This window comes from Gopherus evgoodei, unplaced genomic scaffold (assembly GCF_007399415.2).
Source record: "Gopherus evgoodei ecotype Sinaloan lineage unplaced genomic scaffold, rGopEvg1_v1.p scaffold_104_arrow_ctg1, whole genome shotgun sequence".
NCBI lineage: Eukaryota > Metazoa > Chordata > Testudines > Testudinidae > Gopherus > Gopherus evgoodei.
In genome coordinates, this window is record NW_022059767.1 from 36,101 (window position 1) to 61,670 (window position 25,570).

The window sequence follows — 25,570 nt, forward strand, 5'->3', positions numbered from 1 at the left end:
TAATATAACATAATATAATAATTAATATATTATAGACGCGTTTTAATATTACATTATATTATATTATATTACAAAAATTGAATTGATAAAGTCAATATAAAATATTTAAACAAGATCAAAATTAAGTATGTCAGAAGATTTCATCTCACAAAAACAAAATCAAATTTCAAAATATTGGAATTTCCTGTTGAATGGGAATTCTATTTTTAGATAAGCTCTTGTAGATGAGACTATGTGTAGCTGGAGACATATTCAAAAGCCCTAAGACATATTACATTTTGCCTTTTGCTTAGAATTTGTTGAAAAAAAGGGGGAAAAAACCCACATTTGTGAAACAATTCAAAATTTCAAAGTATTTTTCATTCCAAAAATAAATTATTTTTATTTAGTTTTTTGTTTTGTTCTCTTTGCTTTGTATTTTTTTTTGGCAAAACATTTTGAAACAAATATGAAAAATCCAAATATTGATATTTTGGAATTTCCCCTCTTTTCCCTTCTTTTTTTTTATCTTTTCCCCCTAGCTCCATTTTCAGTTCTAAATGCAATACAGTGAATGGTATACAGGGATTTGGTTATTTTCATTACTTATTATTTTTTTCTTTGTGCCATTATGTATTTTTTCAAAAGCTGAGGAGTCACAGAGGAAAGAAAGAAAGAAAGAAAGAAAGAAAGAAAGAAAGAAAGAAAGAAAGAAAGAAAGAAAGAAAGAAAGAAAGAAGCTGAACACAAAAATTCAAAATATCAGAATTTCAAAATTTTCAGTTTCAACAAAAAGAAAAAAAGAAAAGGGTTTCTGGTTTTGAGAAAAGATTGTTTTTTCTTAAAAAAACAATGCAAATGAAATAATGTTAACAGCTCTAATGATATCTTACTAGATACCAATCAAAGACATCTACACACTTTACATACCAGTGAGTGCCTTTTCCAAGGTTTTCTTCACTTCTTTGTTTCTTAGAGTGTAAATGAAAGGGTTTAACAGTGGTGTTACAACTGTGTTTAAAGTGTTGACTATTTTGTTTAGATCCAGGGTGTTCTGTACAGAAGGCTTGACGTACATGAAAATGCTGGAGCCATACCAGATAATCACAACAGCCAGATGAGCAGAGCAAGTGGAAAGGGCTTTTTGCCGTCCTTGTGCTGACGGAATTCTCACTATTGTGGAAATGATTAAAATGTAGGAGATTAGAGTTACTATACAGGTGCCCAGGAGGACAATGAAGGAGGTGATGAAAGCTACCAGCTGAAGGAGATGTGTGTCTGTGCAGGAGAGAACTATCCAAGAATCTAGGTCACAATAGAAATGATTGATGACATTAGGGCCACAAAAGGACAACCTGGTTATGAGATATGCGGCACACAAATAGCTAGGAAACCACACACTCAACAGCAGAGGGCCAGCGAAGCAGACAAGGTGCTGTTCATGATGGAACTATAGTGCAGTGGGTAGCAAATGGCCAGATAGCGGTCATAGGCCATGACGGATAAGAGGAAACATTCTGTGCAGCCAAAGGATAGAATGAAGTACATCTGTGTGATGCAGCCAGTAAAGGAAATGGTTCTGCTGGTCCCCAGGAAGACTGCAAGTGTCTTGGGAATGCAGGCTGTGGTGTACCATATCTCCAGGAAAGAGAGATTGCAGAGGAAGAAATACATGGGAGTTTGCAGGTGGCAGCATGTTCTCACTAGGATTATGATGGCCATGTTTCCCATGGCTGTCAGGATGTACATCATGGAAAACAGCACAAAAGAGGAAGGTCTGCAAATATTGACTACCAGGGAAGCCCAAGAAGATGAACTCATGCGCTCTGGTTTGGTTTGCCATCTGTGTTCAAGACACATATTCCATCTGTTACAAAGCAAGACACTGTTATAGAGGCAGTTAAATACATTAGATCAGGGGTCGGCAACCTTTCAAAAATGATGTGCTGAGTCTTCATTTATTCACTCTGATTTAAGGTTTTGTGTGCCAGTCATACGTTAACGTTTTTAGAAGGTCTCTTTCTATAAGTCTATAATATATAACTAAACAATTGTTGTATGTAAAGTAAATAAAATTTTTAAAATGTTTAAGAAGCTTCATTGAAAATTAAGTTAAAATGCAGAGACACCCTGACCAGTAGCCAGGACCTGGGCAATAATGCAAGTGTCACTGAAAACCAGCTCACGTGCCACCTTCCACATCTGTGCCATAGGCTGCCTATCCCTGTATTAGATATTGCTGACCCTTGAAGATCTGAGTTCACCATCGCGGTCTCTCAGGATACCTAATACCGATCACCGCCTCTTTGAGTGATGAGCAGACTAGGCTATGCTAACTGTGAGGAGAGGCAGGTTTCTTCACCTAATGGGCCCACACTTGTCCCTTAGGCACCTTTGAACTGTATTCTGTCAATAGATGTTCAAACAGTCATTCTCTTTATTCATATACCTTAGGTCTTTGTGGGCAAGCTTCTGATTTACTGTTTTCAGGATCTGTTTTCATCTAACACAACTTTTTGATCAATTCCCTTTTTCACCAATTATATCTCCTTTCAGTTTTTGTCCCTTGATGCTCTCTTTCTGGTGCATCTGTAGCCATTATTTCCCTCTACTTCCCTTCTCTAGTAGTGTCAGCTCACATACCCAGGTTGACTTTTTTTGGCTTCTCCTGACCTGAAACCTTTCCTATTTTCCTTCTTTCCTCCTTTCCACTTCCCAGTCACCGACTTTTATTCTCCTGTTGTTCTCATATTTTATCATCTCACTTCCTACCCCAAGTTCCACTTCATCTGCCAGCTCAGAATCTAGATTCTTCTCCTCTCACAGCTTGTTTCCATCTGCCCCTTTGGGCAGATTCTGAGCCCCTTCCCAGTTCGAGCTGCCCTCTCACTGGCCATCTCTCTCCCCAGGGCAGCATTCTCTGCAGCTGCTTGTGTCAGGGTGAGGGTTACTACACTTACCTAAGATAAATCTGTGTGACCTTATTTATTTGCCTCAGTGAATTACTGCTGCAGTGAGTGTCACGTGTTAAAGAGACATTTTAGTCCCTTCTCACTCACCTTGGTCTAAATCAAGAGTAATTCTACTAAAGTAAATGGGGCTCATTCTCCACTCACTCACACCAGTGCAAATTAGGAATGTAGCCGCTGAGGAAAAGGGAGAAGATTCTCCACTTACACACCACAGTGTAAATCCAGAGTAACTCCATGGGCATCAATGGGGCAATTTCTCCTGCCACTTAGCCTGATGTAAATCAGAAGTTATTTCACTTCAGTGAGTGGATTTACAGCACTGTCAAACCGGTATGGAAGGAGCAACAAGCCCAATATGTCCTTCTATTCATGCCAGGGTTTACAGCATAAGTAAGAAACAAACCAAACCAAAACTAGCACGGTGAAATATACTGACTTTGTGCGTATCAGTTTAATGATTCCTCACTCCTGAAGGATAGGATTATAATTCAAAATGATCTGGACAAACTGGAAAAATGGTCTGAACAAAATAGGATGAAATTCAGTAAAGACAAATGCAACATACTCCACTTAGGAAGGAACAATCAGTTGCACACATACAAAATGTTTCATAAATTGAATATTTGAACATTTCATAAACAAAAGATTCTGGAAAACTGTGTCTATTTCTATATTGGTTAGACCCTCATCTCCTTCAGAAGCTCAGCGTCTGCCAGCAGGGATTGCCTTTGGCTGACAAATTTATGGCAAGTGAAAAGGTTTGAGGAGGAAGCTCATTTTATATTCCTCCCCAGCTCCAACCCTATGGATTTGATCTCAGCAAAATTTTACAGACTTCCTCATAATGTGCTAAGCCACAGGCAGTATTGTGCCTAGGGACCAAGATTCTGGATTCATTTTATTAAATCAAAACCTCACCTTTCACTGGGGGATAAGAGATGGTTGTAGCTCTTGTGGTTGTAACAGAAAGTTGAAAAATGTGACCTGAGTGCAACCGATGCAGGGCTAGATCCATGAAGGGAGTTTAGGCTGCACTTTGGAATTAGGCACCCAGGGTAACCATATATAATGTATGGGGAGAGTTAGGCACCTAAGAATGGGATTCAGAGAAGCTAGAATGTGGCATGAAAAGCTGCCTTAGCTAACCGAAAGACAATGACAAGGAAAGGAGTGCAGCCTAGATTCTGCCCTTCAAAGGGGATTAGGTGCCTAAATCCAGGTCAGAGGAAGTCACCTATCTCTGCTTGATATTCTCAGCTGGGAAGCCCCTAGTGGAGACAGGTGCTTACACCAGGTAGGAGGAGGTAGCATGCTGCCCTCCAATATTTAATAGTTCAGTGGTTACAGCACTCATATGCATATGGACGACCATAGTTTAAATCCCTACTCCACTTGTCCAGAGCAAGAACATGAACCCCACTCCCACAAGAGTGCCCTAACCACTGGGATTTAGGGCCTTTGGGGATGGGTTTCTTTCCTGTTGCAGCTGTTTTACTTTTTATAAAATATTTAAATATTCAGTGGGCCAGAGAGAGTAAGAATGACTCTATAGCCTAGTGATTTACATACTCACCTGGGAGTTCCAGGTTCAGTTCCTGCTCCAATGAACCTCATCCTTGCAAATAATCTTGTTCAGACCAGTTTCTCTGTGTTTCATTTTCCTGAGATGTTTCCACATGAATGGGAGCTATTAAGATGAATGACCTTCCATTTTCCTTGTTCTGTGAAATATGTGACACAACCCTGACAGTAGATTGCTAACTCCACATACACTGATGCATTCAATGATTGCAAATTCAGAAATTTCATAGGATCAACAAGAATTCATAAATTGTACATAGACAGATTCACCAGTTGTTAACCCCAAAGAGTTACTTTCCTGGGTCTCACTGATAACATAGAAAACATGTTATAAAGGTTGATCCCTTAGGCTTTATTCCATCATTTTGTGCAGTGTATTACTAGCGTACTTTTAAATAATGCACTCTCCACAACACAAGGGAAAAACAAACAAAAATATAAACTTTATTTAACCATTTAAGAGTAAGAATGGGCCATATACAAATATACAGAAGTAGAAAAGAAGAATCAAAATAGACTTGGAAGAATAACAAGGGAAATTAAGAAACAATGTTCCAAGAAGTACAAATATGAGATATTTAAAGCTACGTAAGAGAGTTTGGGCCAGATTTTTAAAGGTATTTAGGTTCCTAGAGGGATTTTCGAAACCATCTAGTCATCTAACACTCTTGGGTATAGGCAACCAGATGCTTTTGAAGATCCCACTAGGCACCCAAATGCCTTTAAAAATCTGGTCTTTTGGGTTCCAAATCTTCTAGGTAGCTTTTATAAGATCAGCCAAAGTGTCAAATGAAAAAAAATGTGTTCAGCAGTAAATAATGTTCATGTCCAATCATGCTTTATAATAAGAGTACTGTAATAACAGTTTAGTTACATTGTAATTACCACATGCTTATGTTTTCATTATGTATTTTCCAGAAAATCATATACACTGAAGGAAAACTATATAACAGACTTAATTATGAATGCATTTGGCTGTTCTTCATGGTATTTTCAAGGGCATATCTTCAGCTGGTTTGAGCTGGCGTAGCTCCATTGGATTTACACCAGCTGAGGATCCAGCTCAAGTGTTTTAACCAAACTGTATTGATGCTGGCTAAAAGTGTTAATGGAATCTGGATGCCAAACTCTTGCAGGCTGCCCTGAAAATCGCAGCCTCTGCGATTGCTCTCAGTTATGCAGCAAACTTCCTGATTATATGGTTAGGTGGTACTCACAGATATTGAAAAAACACAAGCACACTGTCCTTTACAGGGCCATTGCACTGTAACTACACTGTAACTGCAGTACTCTTACTTTAAAGGTTAATGTATATCCCTGGTTTGTATTTATATAGGGCTGATGTTGAAGTAGATTTTTGTACACCCACTCTGTTCCTGGGAGACAGTAGGGCAAATTCTCCAAAGTCAAGGGAGTTACGCCAGATGTGAATTTGGTCCAATGTCCCTATGTAACATCAGTACCTAAGCTTGTATCTCAACTTGATAATGACTCCATAGGAAGGATAAGTCTTTAATTTAAACATTCAGATCCTCAAACCATGAACATGGGATTTATACTGCACATTAGACAAAAAGCCGCAATAAAACTCATATCCTATGAGGTGATCAGGACCCTCATCCACATTAATTGTTGTGTTTCTATGTCTTGCTGTCACTGTACATTGAATTTAGTACCTTGTGAAATCAGTAACTTGAATCATTCTTTTATCCTTGTGAACTATCAAATGATATATCCTGAATTGTTTCAGGTGCTCCGATGGTCCAGTGAAGCACAATCTAGAAATTCCAATGAAAACATCCATATTTGCCAAGCTACCAGCTACCAAAGCTACCAGTAAAATTTTGTTCTAGTATCAGGGAAAATGAAGGTGTATCAATTGTATGGAGATCACAGCTAACAAAAATTCTCTCTCTCTGTGTCACTATACACTTCTATCTTTCTAATCTAATGTATTGTGCTATCTAGGTATTCCAACAATAAATAAATCCAGACTGATAAAGTGCATAGTGTATCACAGAAGTAGAATTCACAGAATAAACTAAATTGGTTGAAAACGATTTCTGGACACAATCTTCCTCGTATATATCATTTTCATAAACTATAACATTTTGAAAACAGCCTGCACCAGGCCCAGACAAAATGATACATATCCACAAAAGTAGCACATTTCAGAGTCTTTTCATTATTCTAATATCTGTGAATGCATGGAAACATTAGAATTTACACTCACAAAACCCAATGGGCTCAAGATTCAGTGGAAACGTGAACACTGATTAAGTGAATCAGTGAGTGACCACTTACAATAATCTTTATGTGAATATTAGGTAAATCAGATTGCACAAAATCTTAACCAGTTCCATGTTATTTAATGAAGCAATATTAATTGTACATAACACATCCATATGTTTTAAGTACATCTTGTAGCCCGAATGCTAATCTACTATAAATTGGCAGTTGAAGGTCTGGCCCTATACAGCAGACAAGCCTCAAAAGGTTTGAATGTTGAGTTAAGATAAAATTCTGGACAATACGGGGTGAACTCCTGGCCACACTGAAATAGAGTTCTGAAGTTGATTTCAGTGGGGCTAGGATCTTATGATTTTTACTGTCTGTCTCACAATGTTTATTATATTTCTTAAAGTCTCAACTGCTTGAATCAACATTTCAGCTTTTATATTTTCTTTTAAATAATCATAATCCCTCTTTCTTAGGTAGTTCTTTTCATCCCTAGATCACAAAATATTATATAAAGGATGTGAGTATCATTATCCCCATTTTAGAGATGGGGAAACTGAGGCACAGATCTATGCCATTACTTGCCCAAAGTCACCCACCAAGCCAATAGCAGAAACAAGAATAGAACTGAGTTCTTCTTGTTGTAGTCCTGTCCTTTTGCCACCAGGACACACTCATGGTTACGACAAAAACAAAAACATGAAGTAAATGCACCCTACAGACTCAAAAACCTGACAGAAATTGAAAAGAACCCCACATTTATTATTTAAAGCCAATCTCATGATTATGGGGTCCCTGATTCATCATTTGTCAATGCTTGGACTTAGCAATAATGATTTTTTCCCAAAAAAATTTCTCCCAACCTCTGTAGTCTTCCAATATTTTGATTCTTTTGAGAATCCCAGTGCAACATGGCCCCAGTCAGGTTGAAGGTAGCATGAGGGCACCTCTGGGCCTTCTTGTTTTGATATCTGTATTCACAATGAATGAACTCAGAAAGTGCAAAGGCTTTTAGAAAATTAAAGGAGATGTTCTGCGAAATTTCTCAAGCCTCAAGTTTTGGAAAGAAGTTAGGTGTCTTATTTTCTCTCAGCCACTTCCACAAGCACCACTAGATAAATGTCACCACAGAAGGAGGTGATAATACAACACAATAAGGAACTCTTAGTAAAAGTAGATAGAGCACGCAACATGTGAATTCAAATCCTGGTTAGATCTAGGCTTATTGTAAATTGAGGATTTCCATGACCTTGGAACTTTCAACACAGAAGACACAGGCCTTTAGCAATGGAGCTAAAAAATTGACTTCTCTAGCTGTGAAGAAGTAGAAGACTATTGTAGTAACCACTAGGGGAAGTGCCATCTTGTGCATTAAGCCAGGGTATTACATTATGACTTGCATCTGATTTTAAAGGTGAATCAGGACTAAGATTCTGGATTCAGTTTTGACATCATCAAAATTTTGCAAGCTACCCTCACGTATCTTCAGTCTAAACTGGCAGAATCCTCGTGAAATCAATATTTACAAAATTTTGCAATGCAAGAAAGAAAGAAAGAAAGAAAGAAAGAAAGAAAGAAAGAAAGAAAGAAAGAAAGAAGCCTACAAAAATACTCTTCTGGATTTCTATCCAGTCTGGAACTAGAACTGGAATTTTATTCTGAATTCCCATCAAAATCCACTAGGCTCTTGATCTGAAGTTCCTGTAGGTTATCTTTGTCTATAGTTAGGTTTGGAAGGATTACATTTTTATCAGTAAATGCCATTTTCACCATACAGACTGTCAACTGACCCCCCTTCACATACCCTCCAAAAATGGTTCCATCAATAAAAATAGAAATGTACAGATAAGCAATGTAAGAAAAATGCTGCTTCAGAGCATATTGAACTTTGATTTAGGAATATACTGTGTATATTTTGACTTGTGATGTTGACAATTTGAGTTTTAATCATTATAAAGTTCTAACTTTTCAAAAAATCGGTTGTCATTAAGTAATTATTCTCTGACCCACCTTGTTGTCTGACACACCACAGTAATTTCCTGCAAGTGTGAAAATATAGACAATATTTTTAAATGCTTAATAATAAACATTGATGTTCTCTGTTAAGCCTATCAATATAATCTATATCTATATCATCTACATAGTCCATGCTATAATATAAATAAATAATTGGCACGTGCGATTTGCTTCATTTTAAATTAAATACAAAGTAACATAAAGGCTGGATTTTAAAAGGTATTTAGGTGCTTAGGGGTTTTTTCTTTTAAAAAAAGCATCTAGGCCTTTAAAACTCATAGAAAATCTCATTAGGCACCTAAATACGTTTAGCAATTTGGTTGTAAATGTTCAAGGATGTGAGACACTAAGAACCAGATTGTTAAAGGTATTTAGTCACCTAACTCACATTGATTTCCATTGGAGCTAGGCATCTAATTATCTCTAGAATTCTGGCCCTAAGGGATTGTGGGATTTTTTTCCAGCACACTATAAAGTTTGGTATATCTTCCATTTTCAGACTTATTTTTCTTTCACCACATATTCCGTGACAGTCAATGATCTCCAGGACATTTTGAAAAAATCACTTGCCTGAATACAAGTCTCAAGACTTCTTTCACCTCTGGGCTTCTCAGTGTGTAAATGAAATGGTTCAACAGGGGTGTGACAATAGTATTCAAGACAGTGGCTATTTTAGTCAATTCCAATGACTTCTACATGGAAGGGTTAACATGTAGGAAAATGGTCGAACCACACCAGATAATCATGACCGTGAGATAGGAAGACCAAGTTGAAAAGGCCCTTCTCCATCCTTTATCTGATGGTATTCTCAGTATAGTGGAGATCATGTTGTTGTCAGACACTACCAGTATGGTGCTCTGCTCTGTTCAATGTTGATATCAATCGGCTGCATGCGTGTGTTCCCTCTGTGTGCTGCCCCGGCTCTGCGCAGATAGCTGACACAGCAGATCCCAAGAGAATCTAGTAAGATACAGAGGCACATCGGCCAGGTTTATTGTCGAAGAGAAACACAGTCTCCAGCTCCCTGGCAAATGAAGTCCAAAGTGCTGCTAAGGTGATGCTAGCCAGTACGTATGTGCTCCCTGACAATGGACTCAGCTCAGTCAGTGGCGGGACTTTCCACTGCCCCCTAGGCTGGACAAAGACACTGCCCAAGGGATGCATTCTTATACACAGGTACAAACAAGTTACACATCACTTCTGACGTATTGAGGTGCAACCCCTCTACCTAGCAAGGTACAACTCCTCTACGTAGTAAGGTGCCGCCTCTCACCTTGTACATGTTGGTTTGAACAAAACAACTCTATCCATCATATTACCCTTTTGGCCCTGTCATTGGGATGGGTCAACCTGTTCCTTGTTATCTGTGTGAAGTGTACAAGTATGCAAATGTTCTGATATCTGGTGTCCAGTACCTTTTAGGTATGTCTCTTTTTGCAGTATCAACCCTTTCCTTGCCAGCTTCTGTGGGCAGGGCCTGCCTCTGGCTCACAGCTTAACTTTGCTTTATGTTAGCAAAGACTTGACCATTACTTTAGTTCAGGCCTAAGGCCTCATACTGGGCCTCTGATAAGGGTTTATGTTTCAGGGCGGCATCTTACTACAGATGTAAATATAGGATACCAGGGTCATGACACAGGAGCCCAGGATGATGATGAATAAGATGATAAAGGCCACCAGATCAACAAGGTAGGTATCTGTGCAGGAAAGAACTATCCACGGTGCTATGTCACAAAAAAAGTGATTGATGACATTAGGGCCACAGAAGGACAATCTGGTGATCAGAAATGCTGGGACAGAAATAGTAGGAAACCCCTCAGCCAAGAACCAACAGCAAACTGAGCAGTCAAGGTGCTGTTCATGATGGAGCTATGGTACAATGGATAGCATATAGACAAAAAACAGTCATAGGCCATGACAGCCAAGAGAAAATACCCTGTGCTTCCTAGGGAGAAAACAAAATACATTTGTAGGACACATCTGCTGATGAAGATGGATTTGCTTTGGGACACAAGGTTGGCAAGTGTCTTTGGGATGCAAGCTGTGGTGTACTATACCTCCAGGAAAGAGAGATTGCAGAGGAAGAAGTACATTGGGATGCAGAGTTGGCGGATAGTTGCCACTAGGACTATGATCGACACATTTCCTGTGACCGTTAAGATGTATATGACAAGGAAGACCATAAAGAGCAAGATTTGCAAACATCTTCACAATGGTGTGATTGCCTTTTTCTAATGTGGTCAGCTGTTTTGCCTGCAAAAACAAATGAAGACATGAAATTAAAATGATTAAACACAACCATGGCTTTATGGGATGCAGATGATTTTGAGGCACAGAAAAAGCAGATAATTAAAAGAGGCAAGAAATAATGGTTTAAGGCTGAAAATATGATATTGCTATTACATTTCTGGAGCCTTCATGCTCACAGGGTGAATTTTAAGCTTATCATAAATTTTCCTATGGAAACTTTTTTTCAGTGGAAAGTAGCTTTTTGACAAAAAGGAAACTTTCATGATAGAAATTCCATTTTCAGATGTTCCTTGAAAAACACAAATTTTAGTTTTTGTCAATGAAACGTTTTTTCCCATGGTCAGCATCCAAAGCCCAAGATTTATTTTATTTTAATTTATATTGTTGTTGTTTTAAATTGAAAATTTTCAAAGAAAAGTTGGTTTTGGGGTGTGTGTGGGGGGGGAGGTTGTATTTTGATAAAACCCTGAAAAATTTCAACAGAAAAAACATTTTCCTGTAAATTATTCAAGATTCAGGAGCAAAAACATTTTCAAATGGGAACTGTGGGTGTTCGGCATTCAGCAGTCTCTGAGAGTCAGTAAGAAGTCAACAAAAATCCATAATCTCTTTTGAAAATCCCTGTTAAATAGGGGGGAGTTTTTCTCAGTATAGGCTTAATTCTGCTCCCAAGGAAGTCAATAGTATTTTGGTCATTGAGCCAGTGGGAGCAGAGGTAAGTCAATAGGATGTTTAATTCTTTTTGTGCAGAAAGTCTCAGGTTCTAAGCCCGCTGAAGTCCCAAGTTGGAGCAGGGATGTTATACAGAGTTGCAGTTCAAAGGAGAGTTGCCTAATTTTTGAGCATAAATAACAATTTAGATATATAAACCAGCATTCATTTTTGGTGGTTGAAAAGAATGAGTCAGTTTCAACCTCCTTTGACAAATTGAGACTGAGGTGTGCAAGGTCATGCAATGAGCCAATTACGTCAAAGCTCAGGGCTAGAGAGAACCAAAAAACAGGAAGCAATTTTCCTTTAAAAAAATCACAAAAATGTATCCCTTTTTTATCAGAATTTTAAATTCTGATGAGGAATTTAATCTAAACTGTGATTTTCAAACATTTTTAACCAGCTGCACCAGGAGTCTGCAGTTCTTCTCCCCATTTAGTCAGTGGAATATTACTTCTCAACCAGAACTGTGACTAGAACCCAGGAGCCCTGTTTCTCAGCCTCTACTCTGCTCCAACCACTATCCTAACACCTCTCAAGGAATGGAAATAGAACCTAAGAGTGCTGATATAACAGCTATTTTATGTGTCCCTAAAAGAGCTAGGCACAGAATCCAGGTATCCTCACTCCTAGCCATCTGTGCTAAACAGACCATAAACCCCACAAATACAGTGAAACTATGATATGCTGAGTTTCTAAAACAACTTCAGAAAAAAAATTCAGGTTTCAATGCTGGCCAAAAGTTTCTTTCACAGATGGATTAATCCTGAAGTCTCAAATTTGGGGCATTCAGAATTTGAAGCCACTTTTGAAAAAGTTCTCCCTAACCTGAAATCTATCAATGACTTTTACAGTGAATGTTCAGAAATTTGTTTAAATGCTTGTTTTTGGTATTCTGATTTTTCTTTAAAGTTACAATATGAGGTTAATTTATAACGTAAATTTGGTCCCCTCCCCTATTTGGATTTAAATTTGCAAGGGATTCTAAGGGAATTATGAAATGTAATGGAGTTGGGTGCCTAACTCCCTCAGACACCTTTGAAAATCCCAGCCTTACATTTTTTTTATCAAAGTCTAACCAACACAGGTAATCAACAATTATATTTCCTCTCTTTTCAATATAAACCAATGTTTTAGGTATCTAGGTGTTTTGAAAATCCCAGTAGGTGCCTAAATACCTTGACTAATCTAGCCCTAAATCACTTTTAAAAATAGGATTTACAGTTAAATTTTCAAGTTCAGCTAATTGACTAAAAAGCCAATGAGAGAGAAGCTCCTAAGTCACCTCGGTGCTTTAGAAAATTTTACCCTAAGGCTCCCTTGTGTGCTTTAATATACTATAGTTTGAATTCCAGGGACTTCAATGGAAGTTAGACACCAAGGTGCTTTTGGAAACCCTGCTAGGCACCTGTTTGCCTCTTTAGTACCTTTCTGCCTTTGAAGATCTCAGCCCCAGTTCTTAGCTATCCAGTTCCACTGGGTTGTCTTTGTGCTCATGAAATCCTGACCTGGACAGAGCATTTACCATCCACATGGGTGTGAAAATTACTGAGCAGTATCAGGCATTATCCTGGTAAATACAATAGGAATTTGCTGGGCTAAGGACTGAATAACATTTAAGTAAGGGGTAAAATAATAGCTAAAATTGTGCACCGGATCATCCTTCCCCTTACAGAGATTTAGGCTGGGATTTTCCATGGAGACTAAGGGAGTTAGGTGCCCAACTCCAATTTAAATTAATCCATCTATCTATCTATCTATCTATCTATCGATTTATTGACTCACAGAATAGTAGGACTCATGAATAGTAGGACTGGAAGGGACCCTGAGAGATCATCTAGTCCAGTCCCCTGCACTTATGGCAACTAGAAGTTTTGAAAATTCCACTAGGTGCTTAATACTTTAAAAATCTGGCTCTAGGGCTTGTCTATAAGGAAAAGACACAGCATCTTAACTTAAATATGTTTGTTTGGTCCCCTGCAACTTTGGTGCCTTTGTGGACTCTTAGGTTGAAAACTGGTTACATCAGTTCAGTTTGCACCTGAAAATTGATATAAATGAGGTTTAAACCAATATAATCATGTCCACACACAATGTTGCATGGTTTTCACTAAATTGGTATAAAACCACACCTTTCATTATGTCAGTACAACTTTTTGTGTACACTAGAGGTAAATTTTTCAGAAGCACCAAAGTATCTTAGAACCAGATTTTCAAAGGTTATTAGGTGTATAGTGGGATTTTCAAAGGCCTAGGCACCTAAATCCCATTGAATTCAATTGGAGTTATGTGCTTAATCTGCATAGGTTCTTCTGAAATTCCCACTAGGTGCCCATCTGCCTATCTTTAGACATCTGAATGTCTTTAGCCTCTGGTGCTTTATACTTCTGTATCTTACACCGCCTATCAGGTTGCCTAAATTTTGACATAGTTCCCTAACTTTGGGCAGCTACTTAGGGCCAGATTTTTAAAAGTATTTAGTCACTTATTGGGATTATCAAAAGTCCATAGACACCTAACACCAACAGAAATCAATGAGTTATAGGTTCCTAGGTGCTTCTGAAAATTCCAATAGGCATCTAAATACCTTTAGAAATCTGGCCTTTTGTCTTTTATAAATGGACAAACCGAGGAACAAAGAACTTAAACAATTTCACAGTGGTCCATCAGCAAGTCAACGGAGATACAGAACCAAGGTCTCCTTGCTTCCAGTGCTCTTCTTTAACCATGGACACTGTCCTTACTAAGTCAGGGATCTGGCACATTCTAGAGAAGACAGTGAAATTCTGTTGAGACCAAATCTGAAGAGCACTTCTGAGGAATATAAATTACTCTTATTTCTAATATCTGTTGAGTTGCCATACATAAACAAAGCAAGTAAGGGGGAAAGACAGCAGAATGATGATGAAATGGTAATGGAATGAGATTCTAATCAATATAGAAATTTATGAAATAAGTAGGAAGATTTTGTGTATGAAACCTTTAAATGTTTAATTTATAGCTGGAGGAAAAAATATGGCATCCCTGCTCACAATACATTTTTTTCTCAGAGTCAAGAACACTTCATTCTAAGGAGAGGAGATAATGTGTGAAGGGGGTCAGTTCTGGCTAGTTCTGTCAGCAAAAGCTAATAAGCTAGGTCCACTAGAGAGACAGACAGACAGAAAGACCACCCCAGAAATATACTTTAAACCACTTGTATTAATACATATTTTTTGTATACTTGGTAATGTGACGTACTGGGCCATATCTGGTTGGAAGGAATAGGTTCCCCATAGTGAGTAAATGGTACATCTGAAACATACTTTCTTCTCTCTCTCTCTCTCTCTCTGATTTTCACTCATCTTTTTCAACTTTTGAATGCATATGATAGATCTGTGGAACTCACTGCAGCTGTAATTTATTGAGTCACATAGATAAGAATGTGAAAATGAATTGGATATTTCTCTTAGAGGTAGACTTAGGTTTTCATAGCCACAAATGCCACATGGATGCCCACTCCTCATTCATTTTCATGGGCATTTGTTTGTTAAAGAACCAGATTTTTAAAGCTGTTTAGGGACCTAATGAGATTTTTAGAAGCGTCTATGCACCTAAAAATCCTTGATTTCAAAGGGTGTTACACATCTACCTGCTTAGAAAAATCCAATTATGCACCTAAAAGCCTTTAAGTAATTGCCCTATAATCTCTTAGGCTGCTCTTGAAATCTCACCTGTAGCCTGGTCTGGCAGATGGGAAATAAGGAGTTGGCGTATGTTGCAGATCTGTCACTGACTGACTGTGTGAAAGTCATATTAACCATCTGTGCCCTAGTTTCCCCATCTGTAAATAAATGAGATAAAGCTACTCACCCATCATAGTAAAATGGTTTGAGATCTACTGATGAAAAGCATTGTCAAAAACTAAGGATTATACTAAGGGCAGGTCTACACTTATCTCTGAAATGATTGATCCATTAGGGGTCGATTTATTGTGTCTAGTGAAGATGCAATAATTCGACCACTGAGCGCTGTCCCGTCGACTCCGGTACTCCACCGGAGCAAGAGGCGCAGGCGGAGTCAAAAGGAGGGCATAACCAGTTGACTTACCACAGTGAAGGCACCGCAGTAAGTAGATCTAAGTACATCAACTCCCCACTCCCTACCAGTGTAGACCAGGCCTTAATAAGCATTGACAATTAAGCACGGTCTGTTACATAATTCTTTATGAAATTCTTGTTTTATTCTCACTTATATGTTAATGTGTCATTAATAGGCTTGGCAGCATTTTATTTTTATTATTTATAAATTTTGATGGGTAATATCAATGTTTATTTTTAAGCATTTTTTCCACATTCTATTTATTTCAATGTTCATAGTTGTAAAAAATTATTGGGGGTGGAGGCAGGAGACTGTCAGACAAATGATAGTTGACACTGAGATTCAAAAAGTGAAAGCTCTATAAACCATTAAGACACAAATTGTCAACATCACATGTTAAACTATAGAAAGTAAATATCCTTAATTCAACAGATGATACCTGTTTTTACTATTCATTCACTAATTCGTTTCTTATAAGCCTAAATCACTGGATTTTGACTCTAAGAAGTTTTCAGCAGCATTTTTTTTTTACTTTGCCTATCTGTAGATGGGGTATTATTGATGGAAATACATTTTCATCAGTTTGTGTGAGTATGGTGAAATCAACGTTTACCAACATTTACCAATACAAATCTAATCCTTCCAAGCCTAGTTGTGAAGTTTGTTCCTTGGTTGTTAGAATTTGATCCTGGCCAAAATGTAAAATCAATTTAATGTTAGATACAAAGGGGGAGATTTTCAAAGGATTTTCTGTGGGAGTTGGGTCACATAACTGCCCTCTTTGCCTCTGAAAATCTTTGCCAAAGACAAAAATCATGATCATGGGCACAGAAGAAGAAAAAGACACATAAATAACCCCAGTGTTCCAAAGCTATGTGTTAGGAAGGTTAGCTGAGTTTTTAAATGAGTAAGGGAGGATCTAGGAGAAAAGATTAGGAGTTCACATTTGGCAATGTGCTGGAATTAGAGATTATGATTCTCTGCCATGGCATATACCAATGTAAAATGTTCATCGTAGAGCCTTTGAGGTGAGGAACAAAGACAAATCCTGCCTGCTCAAAGCACAACAGAGATTCCTGAAGGAGAAAATAGCAGAGGACAAGACTGATTCATTTACCTTAATGCTTGAAGAAAGGAAATTTTCAGGGAAACTGGGGATAACTGTTCTTGTTTTTATTCTTTTAATCCTGGATCCAATTTTATATTTACACCTTTTATATTTGGGTAAAACTTTCAGAAATGCCTAAGGGGTAGATTTGCAAAGGAATTTAGTCACCTAAAGATTCAGATAGGCACCTAAATACCATTAAATATCTGGCTTTTAGGAGCCTAATTTTTATTGAAAATCTACTGGATGTGAGCTCCCAAAAGCCATATTTTCTAAGGTATTTAGATATCTAAAGATGCAGATTGTTTTTTAGTGGATTTTCAGAAGCACTTCAGCAGATGAGGCACCAAAATCCCATTGATTTCAGTGGTAGTTAGGTATCTAACCTGCTTAGGTACTTTTAACATTTCCACAAGGCACCTATGGTGCACCTTCAGGAACTCAAATACTTTTGAAAATCGGTCCTTTAAAATCTCTCTAGAAGTCTCATCAACAGTCCATTGGCATCAATGAATATCTTTTAACTGAATTGAATATCCTTTAGATCAGGCCCTATGCGGACATTACTTTTAGCAATTCACATTTAGGCCCCCATCCTGAGATCATTACTCAAGTGCTAAATTATATTATTTGGAGTAGTCCAGTTGACTCTAGTGGGACTACTCACACTAGGAAAGAAAGCCCGTGCATAAAGCGTGTGCAGGGTCAAGAACTTAGTGACATAGGACAAACTTTTGAGTGCAGATCCAAAGTTTAAATTTGTAGCAACTACAGTGTTTTTCAAACTTACTTCCCTTTTTTAAGGGTTCTAAGTTGGCGAGGGGTCCTACATATTGGTAAATGGAAACAATTCAATAATGTTTTCTATAAAGTTTTCCATTTAAACTTCCATGTGACACAAAGGAAATGAAAAATTTTATTTAAAAAAAATCACTAAGTCAACAGTTCTTTACAAAAATTTTCATTTTTCAACAAAAAGAAATTACAAGGGAGAAGTTTAATTATGGTGATAAATACTTTTTCCCAGAAAGTATTTTTTAACAAATGAACTTGATTTAATGGTTACATTTCTGATTTATAAAGGTTTTTATCCCAAATCTGGATGAAAATTAAAGATGTGAAGATTTTTTGTGGAATTAAACATTCCAAAAAAATGAAACTCAGAAATGGTAAAACATCCATTTTGATCCAAACCAGTTTTGGTCAGAACCCGGAACACTTGTTCTATAGTAATTTCCAAAGTTTCATCTTTTTATTATTATTATCCTGAATCATAAAAATAAAAGTAAACATTTCAGAACTTCTTCCAGACCAAAATTCTGAAATTTAACTTAGAAAAAATAGAGAAGACAGACTGCCTGCCTACCTGGCTTCCTTAAAAGTGTTAATGGAATCAACACATTCCTCTGGAACTGTTCTGTTGGAAAATTTTCAATCAGTTCAAGCGGCAATGTTTCAAAATGAAATATTTCATTTTAAAATATTAATTCAAAATGAAAAAGTGACTTTTTTTACTGAAAATGATATCAAAATTAATCATTTGAATGTCAATTTAAGTCAAAATCTCAAAAACAAAACTTTTCATTTCTTTCACAGGGTTCCTGAGCTGATGGATGGGAGGAAGAAGTAGATAGGAAATATCTTCATTTTAGTAAGACTTTTGACACAGTCTATATGACATTTGTATAAGCAAACTAAGAAATGTGGTCTAGAGGAAATTATTATAAGGTGAGTGCACCATGGGTTGATAGATCATACTCAGAGAGTAGTTATCAATGTTTTTCTGTCAGACTGAGAGGGCATATCCAGTGGGGTTCTACAGGGGTCATTCCTGGGTCCAGTACTAGCCCATTATTCCATTAATAATTTGGATAATGGAGTGGAGAGTACACTGATAAAATTTGCAGATGACATGAAGCTGAGTGTGGTTGCAAGTCCTTTGGAGGACAGCATCAGAATTCAAAACAACCTCGACAAGTTGGAGAATTGGTCTGAAATCAACAAGATGAAATATAATAAAAATAAATTCAAAGTACTTTAGTTAGGAAGGAAAAATCAAATGCTCAACTAGAAAATGGTGAATAACTCGCAAGATGGTAGTACTACTCAAAATAATCTGGGAGTTATAACAGATCTCATATTGAACAGGAGTCAACAATTTGATGCAGTAGCAAAATACACTAACAACATTTGAGGTATAGAACAGGCGCATCATATGTAACACCCAGGAGGTACATATGCTCCCAGGAGGTACAGTGCTCTTCTCAGCACTGGTGAGGCCTCAGCTGGGGTACTGTGTCAGTTCTGGGCACTGCACTTTAGGAAAGATGCGGACAATTTGGAGAGAGTCCAGAGGTGAGTGACAAAAATGATGAAGGAGTTAGAAATCCTGACCTGTGAGGAAAGGGTGAAAAAACTGGTCATGTTTAGTCTTGAGAAAAGAAGACAGAGTGGGGATCTGATAACAGTCTTCAACTATATTAAATACTGTTATAAAAAGGACAGTGATCAATTGTTCTTCATGTCCACTGAAAGTCGGACAAGAAGTAAGTGGCTATTGTCATAATTTTATTGCTGGGGAAAATGAGGATGAGAGAGGACTTAAGTAACACACCAAAGCTGTGTAGCAAGCATTTGGCGAAGACAGGACTAGAATGCTGGACTCCAGGCTACCAGTACTGTGCTTTCACCAGGAGACCAGCCTGACTCAGCAGAGTCTGTTACACATTCTAGGGAAGTCTGTGAAATTCTGTTGAGACTGAATATCCTCAGGGTGTTGGGAAGATGGGAGTGGAGTACAAAATCAGCCCCTCATGCAGCCAGTTTGAGCTGCAGTTCATTAACAAGGTAGGTAGGGGTAAAGCCAACTGAATGATGGTGGAAGGAGATTCCCATCAACATCAAAATCTATAAAATTTGCTCGAGTCTTTTGGTTTTGAAGAGGAAGGTTATCATTTATACTAACACTTCACACCACTCTGGCAGTAGAATGGGGGTTAAAATTCAAGTGAATTATATTTATTACGTACATTTTAAGGTCCTTTTATATAGTTACAGCAGTGTAATATGACCTTAATGTAAATCTGAACCAGGTATGAAATATTCCTATATTTGTTATATATTTAGGTGGGGAGAAAGCAAGATAAACCATGTTATGATGTACCATTTTTCAGCAGCCAAGGCTATTGTGTGTCATCTGGAGAGAAAAAACATTGTAAATGAAGAGAGTTTGTATTGATAACCTCTGTCAGAAGACATGGTAAGTTTGATCCACTAGCCAGATCCAGCCTATCCTGGAATCAAAGTTTAAAGTAACCGTATTGAGAAATTTGTTTGCCTTTCTTGGTAATGTGAGCTACCTGAAAATTGCTGTTATTGTCAAATTTTCTTTTTCAGGATTTTGTAAAACAAAAAACAAACAAACAAAAAAAACCCTTTGATAAACCAGAAGTTTTCAGTGAAAACATTTTGTTCTTTAGTCACAAGAAACAACTTCTTCTTGTTATTGAAGTGATGAAAGTCCCAAAATTATTCTATTGATTGATTGATTTGCAAAAATCTCTGTTTTTTCAAAAAGATAGTGTCTCTTGAAAAAAATATGATAATGGAACATTTCCAATACATTAACCTGTGGAATTTACTAGTATAGTAACTTTACTGAGGAAAAGAAGAAAATATATGTATAGATACATAGAAAGACTGATAGATGCCCACTCATTTCCAATCAGTGCAGAGAAGTGGGAATCTCATCTCTTGTGTTGTCCTCAGCTGTCTTTGTGATTTGAACATATCACTTCATATCCTTGCTTTAGTTTCCTCACCTTAAAATGGGCACAATCCTATTGATCTAGTCAAACATTCACTCCAAAGTGCCTTAAATCAGGCCATTAGTGTCTAGGCATGTTGTGTGGATGAATAGCCACTCTTTTCACACTGCTTTCAAGATGTAAAGAGCTATAAAAGTGCTAAATATTGTTATCTATGCAAAAACAAATTCAAATGGAGAAGATAATTATTACAGCTAGGGTTTTCAAAGAATAAAGGAGTTAGTTGCACAGCTTTTATTGCTGTTACTCATTTGAAAATACTAGGCTACAATAACTTTCAATTATTTATTCTTTCTTCTATAATCTGATGTCTATCTCTGTTCAGGGAGCAGTGTCCTTTGTACACAGTGGCAGAAGTTCATAGAATTGTAAAGTGTGTTATAAGTTGTTTCTTAAGATTTGGTAACCAACAATGTTTAGAATGTCATTTCTAACTAGTTAGACTATTGTTTTGGTCTAGCACAGGCTCCAAGTGTTTGACTGGAAACTGACCCGAGGGGAGGTGAGTGAAAGAGGGCAGTTGTTATGTGAAAGGGAAAGCAGGAAACATTTTTACTGTGTTTCTGAGAAACAGTTGTGGGTTTTGTTTGTTTTTTTGTTTGTCTCTCCCTGCTTGCCTGGCTTGTCTATTAGAGTATAAGATTTTTGGATTAGGGATGGATTCTGTGCTATATTTGTGCCATGTGCAACACAATGGAGTCCCAACCATAGATGGGATCTTCAGGTTCTAGTAGAAGACACACAATAAGTGATAAACAGGATTTCTAATTTCTGATGTCAGTCCCTTGTTCCTGAGAATTTGAGGTGGTATTTTCTAAGGGTCTAAGAAGGACCAGCTGGAAATTGGAATTTCATTTTTTGAAAAAAAAATTCAAGATTTCAAGCGTTGTTTTGTTCTGATATGGAAAGAACACAAGACTTTTCAAAATTTTTGGCAGTAGAAAAGAGATGTATGAAAGATCATCCCACTACAGGCATGTGATTAGAGCAGTTACCCAGGTCATGGAAGAATTGTGTTCAAGTCCCACATCTGGTTGATTCAGAAGTGGAACTCAGACCTTGGCAAGCTCACATGCTACCAGGCTATGGCATTAATCCTTGTCAATAGTCCTCACTTTGATTAGTAATTCCATCCTGGACCTAAGAATGTAACTGGATGACACTTTTGTTGAAACTGAGATGTTTCCATGAAATATTTCTGTTTTAACAAAATGGTATTTTTCAACTTAAAAAAGAGTTTTGTCTAATTATTTATTGTATTGTGTTGTATTGTATTGTATTGTATTTTACCTAGGTCTAGGCCTAAGTAGCACAACTCCCATTGAAGATCACGGAGTATAAGTGGCTTAAGAACAGAAGTCCTATTGACTATCAGTAAAGACTTGTGATCCTAGGTCACTTAGGTGTTTTTGAAAAGCCCAGTTATTTTCCTGAGTAATGAGCAAGGTTATCTTGAAGGTGAGGCATGAAGACAATGGGTTAAATCATAAGACTTTCTCACGGCTGAATGGAGTGGGGTTGATGGGCTAGACCAGCAACAGGGGAAAGATGTCATTGGGTCAGCCACCCCACTGAATCCTCATAAGTCTTAGAGGAATAAGGAGTGGAGTTGTCATCTTTGTTGCAGAGCCTGAAAGGTGCACAAGCACAGAATGGTGTTGAGTAGTACCTGATTCAGTTCCCTTATATTATCTTTAATCAGGGTTCTCGGTATTATAGCTGGGATTTTAGAAGGAGCGAAAATCCCTTAGAATTTCAGCCTGGAATCCTGTTCCTTGTATTTCACCAGTGAAGCGAGTTAAAGCAAGAGCCAGGTCTACCAGGTGCAGGGTCAAATCCCACAATCCCAGAGCCCAGATAGGTATCTTGAAAGTGTTTTAGGAAATGTGGCAGAGTTTCAGGGTTGTGGATCTGCAGATATTTTATAGGTGCCCTGATAGACTAAGGTATTTGGTTGTTCACTTTTGCACATCCAAAAGTGTGTTCAATATTTTTAAATGCCTTATAATCCCTCATGTTTTGACAGATGGACCTCATGCCTGGAGCAGAAATAGGAAACCAATCCAGTGTGCAGAAGTTCATACTCCTGGGTTTTCCTGGCACTTGGTATTTTCGGATTTCCCTTGCAGTGGTGTTTTCAATTATGTATTTCCTTACAGTGGTAGGGAATATGTCTGTTATAGCCTTAGTGTGGATCCACCCATGGCTCCACACCCCCATGTACTTCTTTCTCTGCAATCTCTTCTTACTGGAGATCTGGTACACCATGGCCTGCGCCCCCAAGGCCATTGGTGTCATGTTCGGGAAAAGCCAAACAATTTTCGTTCACTGGCTGCATCCTGCAACTGTATTTCATATTCTCACTGGGCTCTACAGAATGTCTCATCCTGGCTGTCATGGCATAAGACCGCTATTTGGCCATATGTCATCCCCTGCGTTACAGCTCCCTCATGAACAGCACCTTCTCTGCTCAGCTGGCCCTCATCTCTTGGCTGTGTGGGTTCCTGGTTATCTCTGTGTTGGCATCTCTAATATCCAGGTTGTCTTTCTGTGGCCCGAACATCATCAATCACTTCTTCTCTGACATAGATTCCTGGATAGCACTTTCCTGCACTAACATGAGACTCGTTGAGCTGGCATCTTTTATCATCTCTATTAATGTCCTCCTGGGCTCGTGTGCAATAACTCTAATCTTGTACATTTACATCATCTCCACCATCTGTAGAATCCCCTCAGCCCAAGGCCGGCAAAGGGCCTTTTCCACTTGCTCTGCCCATCCCACTGTTGTAATTATCTGGTATGGCTCCACCATTTTTCTGTATGTCAAGCCTTCTGCACAGAACTCATTGGATTTAAACAGAATAGTCAACATCTTTAGCACTATTGTAATTCCTCTATTAAACTCTTTCATTTACACTCTAAGAAACGAAGACGTGAAGCGAGCTCTGGAAAACGTAATCAGTGGGATGTACAGTGGTTTTCAAATGGTCTGCGTTTAGTAGAAATGTAGTCAAAGGGAACAAAATTAAAATTTTCTGAAGGTCATTCTTAGTGCATGTGAACATTTCTTTGTTTTACAGGGTTCCTCACTGACTGTAACAACCTGATGTTGACTTACAGATGAACTCAAGTGGGAGAAATACAAATTTTTAATGCTGAAAATTCCAAGTTGCTAAATTTGTGTGGCATTTGCCAGGATCTGTATGGATGCACCCACTGATAATTACACCGGGGCCTAGGCCTAAGGGAGTTGGGTAACAAGCTCCCATTGAATGTCAGATGTGGATTCAAGCTGACAGTTTCAAAGGAATGTGTGGAAATTGATTGACCAGATCCCACTGAATTTCAACACAAGTTAGGTGACTAGTTTCCTTGTGCTCCTCTGAAATTCCCACTTTTACACTTTATCTCCTCAGCTTACTTTTATGATATATTTTCCAGTAGGGGGGACTTGTGTGATGCCATGGAACTGACTGTGACAGACATGGCAATTTCCTGCAATATCCTTGAGAGACCTTACTGAATTACTTTCCCATATTGATGTGTCCATAGAAGAGATTTTAGAACAACTTGATAAATGAAACAGTAATAAATTATCAGGACCAGACGATATTTACCCAAGAGTTCTGACGGAACTCAAATATGAAATTGCAGGACTACAAACTGCAGTATGTAACCTATCACTTGAATTGGACTCTGTACCAGATGGCTGGATGGTAACAAATGTAACTCTAATTTTTAAAAAGGGCCCCAGAGGCAATCCTGGGAATTACAGGCCAGTGATCCTAATTTCAATACTGGGCAAACTGGTAGAAACTATATTAAAGAACAGAATTATCAGACACATTGATGGACAGAATTTGTTGTGGAGGAGTCAAAACACCTTTTGTAAAGGAAGTCATGCGTCACCAATCTATTAGAATTCTTTGAGGGGGTCAACAAACATATGGATAAGGGTGATGAAGTCTATATAACGTACTACGATTTTCAGAAAGCATTTGACACGGTCCCTCCCCAAAGGTTCTGAAGGAAATTATTCAGGGGATAACAGGGAAAGTCCTCTCATGGATCAGTAGCCGGTTAAGAAATAAGAAACAAAGGGTAAAAATAAATGGTCAGTTTTTAAAATGGAGAGAGATAAAGAGTGGGGTCTCCCAAGCATCTGTACTGGGACCTGTGCTGTTCAACATATTCAGTGATGATCTGGGAAAGGAAATGAACTGTGAAGTGACAAAGCTTGCAGATGATACAAAATTATTCAAGATAGTTAAGTCCAAAGCTGACTGCAGAAAACTGAGTGACTGGGCAATAAAATGGTAGATGAAATTCAACATTGCTAAGTGAGAGCAATGTGCGTTGGAAGAAATAATTCAAACTATATATATATAAAATGGTAATGGTGGGTTCTAAATTATCTGTTACCACTCTAGAAAGAGATCTTGGAGTCATTGAGGCTAGTTCTCTGAAAACTTCATCGCAATACACAACAGAAGTCTAAAAGGCTAACAGAATCATAGAATTGGAAGGGATCTTGAGAGGTCATTTAGTCCAGCCGTCTGCACTCAAGGCAGGACTAAGTATTATCTAGACCAAGCGTGGGCAAACTGCGGCTCGTGGGCCGGATCCAGCCCCTCAGGACTTTAGATATGGCCGGCGGGATTGCCAGCCCGTGGAGCCGCAGGCCCTGAGATGCTCCAGGAAGTGGCCAGTATCACATCCCCGCGGCCCCTAAGGGAGGGAGGACAGAGGGCTCTATGTGCTGCTCTTGCCCATGAGTATGTGCCCCAAAGCTCCTATTGGCCGGGAAT

At 38.1% G+C, this 25,570-nt stretch overlaps 3 pseudogenes; 1 reads left to right on the plus strand and 2 right to left on the minus strand.

Annotated features, from left to right (window-relative positions):
- Positions 1-901: 901 nt before the first annotated feature.
- LOC115639691 lies at positions 902-1,822 on the minus strand (annotated as a pseudogene).
- A 6-nt stretch (positions 1,823-1,828) lies between these two features.
- LOC115639692 lies at positions 1,829-23,060 on the minus strand (annotated as a pseudogene).
- Positions 23,061-23,158: 98 nt separating this feature from the next.
- LOC115639693 lies at positions 23,159-23,761 on the plus strand (annotated as a pseudogene).
- Positions 23,762-25,570: the final 1,809 nt, after the last annotated feature.